The 8,809-nt window shown below is 45.0% G+C and overlaps 1 protein-coding gene and 1 pseudogene across 1 annotated transcript in view; both read right to left on the reverse strand.

The window, feature by feature from the left end:
* Positions 1-7,165, reverse strand: part of PDILT (protein disulfide isomerase like, testis expressed) — a 45,720-nt gene extending 38,555 nt beyond the window's left edge. The window contains exon 1 of the mRNA XM_029948316.1: positions 6,969-7,165. The gene's annotated coding sequence lies outside the window, so the exon portion shown is untranslated. The remainder of the gene's footprint in view (positions 1-6,968) is intronic.
* Positions 121-1,018, reverse strand: LOC115299046 (annotated as a pseudogene).
* Positions 7,166-8,809: the final 1,644 nt, after the last annotated feature.

Genomic DNA, 8,809 nt, shown 5'->3' on the forward strand with positions numbered 1-8,809 from the left:
GGGAACATTGATCAGAAGATGAGTCTGAGCATCATCCCATCTAACTCTTTTAACCAATGCCTGGCTAAAACTGGAATGTCCAGCCCAGTACATTTAAAAATCACCCACAGAAAGGTTCTACAGATCTTCACAAAACCTGGAATTTCCACGAGGATGTCTGATCTTTATAATCCAAGCAGTCAGCATTGAAGTTAAGCTTCCAGGAGGCAGTTTGGTCCTTATAATCCAAACAATCAGTGGTTGAGTTAAAACCCAAGCTTGAGGCTCCATATCCCTGGGTGGAAAGAGAAGCTGGGGACTGATTGAGGTGGCTGGTGACTGCATTGGTACCCATGGGGCTGAGTGTGGCCCCTGGCCCAGGAGGCTGGTGATGCATAGGGGTCAAATAAGATCCACAGTCCATGCCCCCAAAGTAGGAAGTTGAGCCAGCATATCCTTGACTATAACCTGAAGCCTGAGTATAGGTCATGGGGTAGGACCTCTGCATACAGGAGGAGGAGGTGGACAAGGGGTCTGACAGTGGGGAGATGGAAGCTGGGCTCCAGATAGACACAGGAGCACTGCTGCTGGAAATGGCCGAGACTGAGGTGCTAGAGGGGGGAGTGAACTGGCCACTTGTTCCACTCTCTGAACTCACTTCCTGAGCTGGAGAGGTCTTCTTTTTGGCAGGTCTCACTTTGTTTTGACCTCCATTCTGTTGCTGCTGCTGCTGGCGGTACTTAGCTCTTCGATTCTTAAACCATACCTGCACCCTGCACTCAGGAAAGTTGATTTTCAGCGCCACCTCCTCCCGCATGAAGATGTCTGGGTACCGGGTCTTAGCAAATAGAGCTTCCAGCACGTCTAGCTGCACCCGGGTGAACGTCGTCCTCTCCCGGCGCTGTTTCCGGGGAGTGGCTGCGGGACAAGAAGCCCAGGGCCCCGGGTAGCCCACCGAAGGATGCAGCAAGTCCATGCCCAAAGTGGTCAGATTCAGTCCATTGACTGCATAAGGTGATTGCTTAAGATAAGACATCATGCTAAGGTTGTTTGGAGGCGCAAAATCGACCCAAATCGGGGGGACCCAGCCAGAAGGTCTCGCTTCGCTGGGTGTGGACAGATTCAGCGTCCTTAGTGTGTGGGTTTGGAGCGGTTGAACTGTGGGCAAAGCAAACAAACAGAGGTGCTGGTTTACTGCTTCGCAGGCAGCCACTCTTCCACGTTCCACCACTAACTTAGAAAGAATAGGGGAGTTTTATTGATAGTTTTTTGAGGAACCTCCACACTGTTTTCCAGAGTAACTGTACCAGTTTACATTCCCACCAGCAGTGTAGGACGGTGTCCATTTCTCCATATCCTCATTAGCATCTGTAGTCTCCTGACTTGTTCATTTCAGCCACTCTGACCAGTGTGAGGTGGTATCTCAGTGTGGTTTTGATTTGTATCTCCCTGAAGATGAGTGACGCTGAGCATCGTTTCAGGTGTTTGTTGGCCATCTGGATGTCCTCTTTGGAGAAGTGTCTGTTCATGTTTTCTGCCCATTTCTTCATTGGATTGTTTGTTTTTCAGGTGTGGAGTTTGATGAGTTCCTTGTAGATTTTGGATACTAGTCCTTTATCCGATATGTCATTTGCAACTATCATTTCCCATTCAGCTGGTTGCCTTTTAGTTTTATTGATTCTTTTCTTTGCAGTGCAGAAGCTTTTTATCTTGATGAGGTCCCAATAGTTTATTTTTGCTCTTGATTCCCTTGCCTTTGGAGATGTGTCAAGTAAGAAATTGCTGCGGTTGAGGTCAAGGAGGTAGATATAGAATTCAGTGATTCATAACTTAAACCACCCAGTGCTCATCCTAACAAGCTCCCTTCCTTAGTACCCATCACTCATCTAGCCCAGCCCCCACCCACCTCCTTCTATCAACACCCAGTTTGTACTCTATCTTTAAGAGTCTGTCTTTAAGTTTCTTTCCTTCTCTGTCTATTTTTTCTCCTTCCCACATGTTCATCTGTTTTGTTTCTTAAATTCCACATGAGAGTGTGGTCATATGGTATTTGTCTTTCTCTGACTTATTTCGTTTAGTGTAATACACTTCAGCTCCATCCAAGTTGTTGCAAATGGCAAGGTTTCATTCTATTTGATGGCTGTGTAATATTCCATTGTAGATAAGGTATGTGACCTTTTAAAAGTCAACCTAAAATTTCTTGATTAGGAGTAGTAAGATAATCTGCATGATTAAAAAACAAAACAAAAAAAAAACACAGAAAATCAAATACATAAAAACCTGATTTCTCCTTCCCCCAAAAATATGTTCTGGCGTGAAACAATCCTTTTTTGTTGTTGTTGTTTGTTTGCTAATATATGTTCCCCCATTCTCCTGCCTATAAAAACCTTCCATTTTGTACAACCCCTGGGAAGTATCTCTCTGCTTGATATGGATGCTGCCTGAGTCATGAATTGCTTAATAGAGCCAAGTAGATCTTCATATTTACTAGGCTGGATTTTGTTGTTTAACACTTACAAATCACAGTATCACAGGGGCCCTACTCTGTTTCTTCTCTGCACTGAAACCCCAACCCTGACTCTTTGCTGACCATTGCAGCCCCAGTACCCGTTACCATGCCAGCCCATAATACTAAGAAACATCATTATGTATTAAGCTAGTATTGGAGCTTTACGTTGACCATCTTGTTAATCCTTACAGCATGTGTAGGTACAATTATGATGCCCCCTTCACCAAGGTGGAAACTCCTATAAAACCACCCTCAGGTAGATGAAGGAGCACGTGGGCTCAGGTACATCTAAGCCCAATGCCCATGGTCTAAACCAGGGTTCAGCAAACTGGCTCACTGTCTGTTCTTATAAATTCAGTGTTATTAGGTCACAGCCAACTCATTCTTTTGCTATTGTCTGGCTGCTTTAACTACAATGGCCAAGTGAAGTAATTGCAACAGAGACCATATGTGGCCAAAGATGCCCAAAGTATTTATTATCTACACCTCTACCAGAGAAGTTAGCAAACTTCTGGTCTAAATCACCATACCGCAGTCCCATGCCCCCACACCTCACTCATACCTTAGATCTTGGACTCCTCAAATTTGTAAGTCCACTATTAGAGCTCAGCATCTCTGTCTGTAGAGTGAGTGAGTAGTGCCTACCTCCCAGGCTAGTTGTGAGCATGTGATAAAGAACCTGTGCTCCATTAGCACTTCTTATCCTGAGATGCACAGTACAGTCCCACTGGGAGCTGTTTAAACAGTACTTAAACTAGGCCTCCACCCAGACCAATTAATTCAGAATCACTCAGGGTAGGGCCCAGATATCTGTATGTTTTAATTATATTTGGCAAACTTTGAATATATGCAAAAGTAGACTAGTTGATGTGCCTCCAGTGTCACTCATCTAGGATTACGATCACCACCAATCTTATTTATACTCTTATCACCTCCTGCCCTGAACTGTTTTGAAGCCAGTCCCATGTTTTACTTTATTTCATTCATAAATAATCCATTATGAATCTCTAAAAGATAGTTTTTAAAAAACTTTTTTATGTTTATTTTTGAGAGAGAGAGAGAGAGAGAGCATGAGCAGGGAAAAGGCAGAGAGAGAGAGCGAGAGACACCGAATCTGAAGCAGGCTCCAGGTTCTGAGCTGTCAGTACAGAACCTAACGTGGAGCTCAGACTCAAAATTCATAAGATCATGACCTGAGCCAAAGTGAGACACCTAACTGACTGAGCCACCCAGGTGCCCCAAGATAGGTTTATTAAAATAAAACATAACTCCAATACCATTATCCTACTTAGCAGAATGAACAATAACATTTTATCAAATATCCAGACAGTATGAAAATTCACCCAGTTATCTCACAATTTAAAGTTTGATTGAATCAAGTTCAAAATGAGATCCATGTGTTGTCATTGATAGTCCCAGATAATTCTGTCTTGCAGTCCCTAGGTGAGAACCACACAATCAGGGCACCTGAGTGAATCAGTCAGTTAAGGGTCTGATTTTGGCTCAGGTCTTGATCTTGAGGTTCGTGCATTGGAGCCTCATGTTGGGCTCCGTGCTGACATCATGGAGCCTGGAGCCTGCTTGAGATACTGTGTCTCCCTCTCTGCCCTTCCTTGCTTGCTCGCTCGCTCGCTATCTCTCTCAAAAATAAATAAATATTAAAAAAAAAAAAAGACAGAGAACCACACAGTCAAAATGAAATCAACCAATGCAAGTCATTTGGCCTGAGTGGATGGCAGGCCATTGGAGTGCAGGCCAGGCTGGTTAAGGCTACTATGGGCTCCCCCAAAGGCCTTTGACAAGAGTATTCCTGCATATAAATGTCCAACAGACACATGAAAAGATTTCAATATCATTCATTGTCAAGGAAATAAAAGGAAATATAAAAACCATGATGAGATACAGCCTCACACCTGTCAGAATGGTTAGAATCAAAAAGACAGGAAACTAAGTGTTGGCAAGGATGTAGAGAAAATGAAATCCTCTTGCACTGTTGGTAGGAATGCAAACTGGTGCAGCCAGTGTGGAAAACAGGGTGGAGTTTTCTCAAAAATTTAAAACTGAAATTACCATGTGATCAACTAATGTCACTGCTGGATATTTACCCAAAGAAAACAAAAACACTACTTTGAAAAAATAAAGTAACCCTATGTTTATTATAGCATTGTTTACAGTAACCAAGATATGAAAGCAACCTAAGCATCCATCCACAGATGAATGGATAAAGAAGATGTGGCATGTGCATAAAACAATATTATTCAGCCATAAAAAAAATAAATCTTGCCATTTGCAATGCATGGACCTAGGGAGTATAAGGCTAAGTGAAACAAATCTGACAAAGACAAACACTGTATGATTTCATTCATATGTGGAATTTAAGAAACAAAACAAATGAATAAACAAAGAAGAAAAGGGACCAAAAAAACCCCCAAACAATCCAGACTCTTAAATACAGAAAACAAACTGGTGGTTACCAGAGGGGAGTTGTGTGGTTGGATGGGTCAAACAGATGAATGGGATTAAGAGTACACTTACCATGACAAGCCCTGAGTAATGCACAGAAACCTTGAAACATATTGCACGCCAGACACTAATGTACTGTAGGTTAATTACACTTCATTTTTAATAAATATACAAATAACAAAACTGAGAAATACTTGTAAAAAAAAACCAAACAAATAAACAACAAAGGGGTGCCTGGGTTGCTCAGTCGGTTAAGTGTCTGACTCTTATTTCAGCTCAGGTCATGATCTCACAGTTTATGGGATCAAGCCCGGAGATGGGTTCTGTATTGACAGCAGGGAGCTTGCTTGGGATTCTCTCTCTCCTTCTCTTCCTAATCCTCCCTCTGCTTGTGCTCATGAATACACTTGCTCACTCTCACTCTCTCTCTCTCTTAAAATCAATCAATCAATCAATCAATCAATTTATTAATTAATTAAAGAAATATGAAGACAAAAAAGCATCTGCTAGATAGGATACTGCCTGAATAAAGCCAAAAAGATCTTTAAAATGTACCCAGTTGAATTTTGTTTAGCAGACTCAAGGGTGCAAAGTGAACTATGTACATTTCCAGGAAAAGATGGAAGGAGTCAGGTTGTGTCTCTGTCTGTGTCTCTCCCCCATCTCTCTTTCCCCTCCTCTCTCTGTCTCTCTTTCTCTTCTCTTCCCTTTCCACACCATACCCTTTGCTGTCTTGCCTGCGACCCTGTCAGGCCACAGCTAAGCCTTACTTCATCACAGAGTTCCTCCTCAAACTCTGGACCTCCTTCTGACTCACCCCCTGACACTCTGCCCTCAGCACCACCCAGACCCTGCTCCTGCCCGGGAACCCTGGTTCTTCCTGCACCCCCGCTCTGGCCTGACAATCCTGGTGGCTCCTCTATGTCCCTTTGGGGAACCCTCAGCCTCAGCCACACGAATTCCAAGCTTAGCTCCACCCTCTCACCCTACCCCCACACAGGGTGGAGTGCCATGGTGGAAAACTTTTCTGAATAAGAATAGCTAATGCAGAGGGCCTTGCTACCTGCCACCTCTGCTCTGAGCACTAAATGTCCCTGTTCTCCGACACTGAGAGCCCCCTGTGCCAGCCATCATCTCTGGTCCAGCTGGAGCAGTGTCCTCGTCTCTACTTACTCTCTTTGCTTTCCTCCCAATCCATTCCTCACCCAGAATTTAGAGATTTCCTTCTAAAACACAGCTTAGATCACATCACTGCCTTATGGAGAAGTCCAGGGGCCTGCCATCACATACACTGTGCTGGCAGCTTCAGGACCCATCATCCCATTTCCTGTGACCTTAGCTCTGGGCTCTCCCTCCTATGTCAGCATGTAGCCAGGCTGGTTCCTTCCCTCTCCTCAGGCACACACTGAGGAGACCTTTGCCTCTGCCTGGAACACCCTTTCCCTGATCTGTAGCCTTTTTTGGTCTTTCAGGTTCCAAATACCAGCTCATCTGAGGGGATCTTCCCAGGCCACTCTGTCTCCCCACTGCCCCTGCCTCCAGCATTCTGTCACATCACCCCCATTTACTTCAAATTCTGTATTATTATTTCTGAGTGTACACAGTTTATATTTCTAAACTTTTTCCTGTAAGTGCCTTTGTTCACAGCTGTTTCCCCCCTCCCAGAACAATGCCTTGTCGAGATGTGGAAGTCAGTGAATGTATGACCAAATGGCCTAATTTGATTCTCACACAAACCCCACAGTGCATTTCAGTGATTCTCAACCATGACTGCCCATTAGAATCTCTTGGGGAACCTCAAAAAAATATTGATGCTTGAACCCAAACACGTTAGGTTCTAATCTTATTCATCTGTATGGGGTGGGGTGAGTCTTTCTTTTTTAAGACCCCTTAGGTGATACTAATGTGTAACCATCTTCGCAGTCAACCACACTTAAATTTGTAACCATTCTGGCAGAAGGAACGTGGCCAGGGCAGGGCCTATCAATCAGAATTGCCATTTCACTCAAGCTCATACCTGCAGGAAGCCTGGTTATGCTCAGGCCCACTGGGGCCAAGCTGGGGCAGCAAACTCCGGGACACTGGAGGAGGGAAGTCGTGGCCTGAAGAACAGACTCCTGGTTCCCCTTTGTGACAGAGTAGGACGTGGAGGCTGCCCGGTGTCCTAAAGAAACCCAGAAGCAGAAATGAAGGCCCTTCCTGGCCACACTGGGACTACAGCAGCCTGAGCAGTGGTGTTCCACACTCTGGGGTTCTGGAGACCAGGGTTGCCCTGGAGAAGAATGACCATTGTTGGGTCAGGAGGTCCTGCACTTGCTGAGAGGAGCTTGCCCCAGCACAGGGGTGGGGCTGGAGGTCACAGGGAGCACCAGAAACAAAACACACCCTGGCCCAGAGTGGCATGGGGAAAAGGAGGGAGGGGGAGACTGTGATCTGCGTCTAAGTATTGGAATTTGAATCCCAGCCGTGTGGCCTTGGGCATGTCACTCACCCTTTTTGAGGCCCAGTTTTGTCACATGTAAAATGGCATAGAACTCACAGGGCCGTTGGAAGGGTTAAAGGAGCTGACGGGCAAAGTGAGCTGCAAGGGACCCAGAGGGCAGAAAGCTGGCCCCAGTCCCCTCTGCTAGCCTCTCTCCCACTCCCTGCCCCAGCCACACTAGTCTTCGTGTCACTCCTCCAATATGACAGTCCCGCTCCCACCTCAGGAGCACTTGTGGTGACTGATGAGGTTTTGGAGTGATGGTAGGGTGCATGGGGTTCAGCGCTGACAGCCAGGAAAGATTTCTTGAAGATGTCTTTGGTGCAAAAAGGTGACTTTATTAAAATGTGGGGACAGGACCCAGCAGCAGAAAGAGCTGCCCCTGACCCTGTGGAGAGACTGGTTATACAGCTGGGAGTCCATATGCTAAAGAAGACTTCCGGGTTACTGGAGGCCTAGCTATTGTCAGCATAAGGTGGTTTTTCCCAACAGCGAAGCATTAGCATTAAGACAGTAGGGAGTTCCCTGAGAAACATTTTAATCTGCCTGACTTCAGTATTTGTCATTGGGCTGCAGATTATAAAGATATTAAATTTTATCTGCCATTTCCTTCTGCCTTTCTTCCTATATCTGTTTCTTCTAAAGTCAGCTCTTCACCCAGGTGTATTCAGCTTAATTCTGTTCTGTCTTTGCTCAAACATCACTTTCCCAGCATGGCCTTGCCCTGATCACTTTGCTTAAAACTGTTAATTTGCCCAGTCCTTTCTCGGGTACTTTCTGTCTCTTTCTAGGCTTTACTTTTCATCATCGTACTAGTCACCTTTTAAATTCCTTATACTTTACGTTGCCTAGCAAGTAACAGGTGTCAAAAATGTGTGTTGAATGACTAAATAAAAGGCAGTTATTATTATTAGCAGTAGCAGCAGAATTATTGTCAGAATTTCCAGCCTCTAGTTCTGTGTGGCTGGATTCTTATCAAATACTGATGGATAGTAATGAAAGTGACCTCAGGTCACCTGAAAAGCAGGTAATCTGTGCATCCACCTCTCTGAGAATAGGGAATGTATCTTTAGATCTGGCTGCAGATTTGCAGGTAAGAGTGGTTGCCTGGGACCCATTAGAGGCCTGGACACCAAGGAAATAGAATTTAAAGGCCAAAGAGATGGTTTGCTAAGGCGATGCTTGGCAGGGACATAGGAGCTGCCTCTGGGGAAAGGGGCAAAACTGGCCTGGCCAGGACATAAGCCAGAGCCTCAGGGCACAAAACATGGCGGAGGATGAATGCCCAGTGTGATGCTAACCACTGCAAAGCAAGGCAGCTGATGCCTAAGCATCTTTCCAGGAGGAACCCATTTTCCATCAAGACTTTGAGCCAC

This window comes from Suricata suricatta, chromosome 8 (genome assembly GCF_006229205.1).
Source record: "Suricata suricatta isolate VVHF042 chromosome 8, meerkat_22Aug2017_6uvM2_HiC, whole genome shotgun sequence".
Classification (NCBI taxonomy): Eukaryota; Metazoa; Chordata; class Mammalia; order Carnivora; family Herpestidae; genus Suricata; species Suricata suricatta.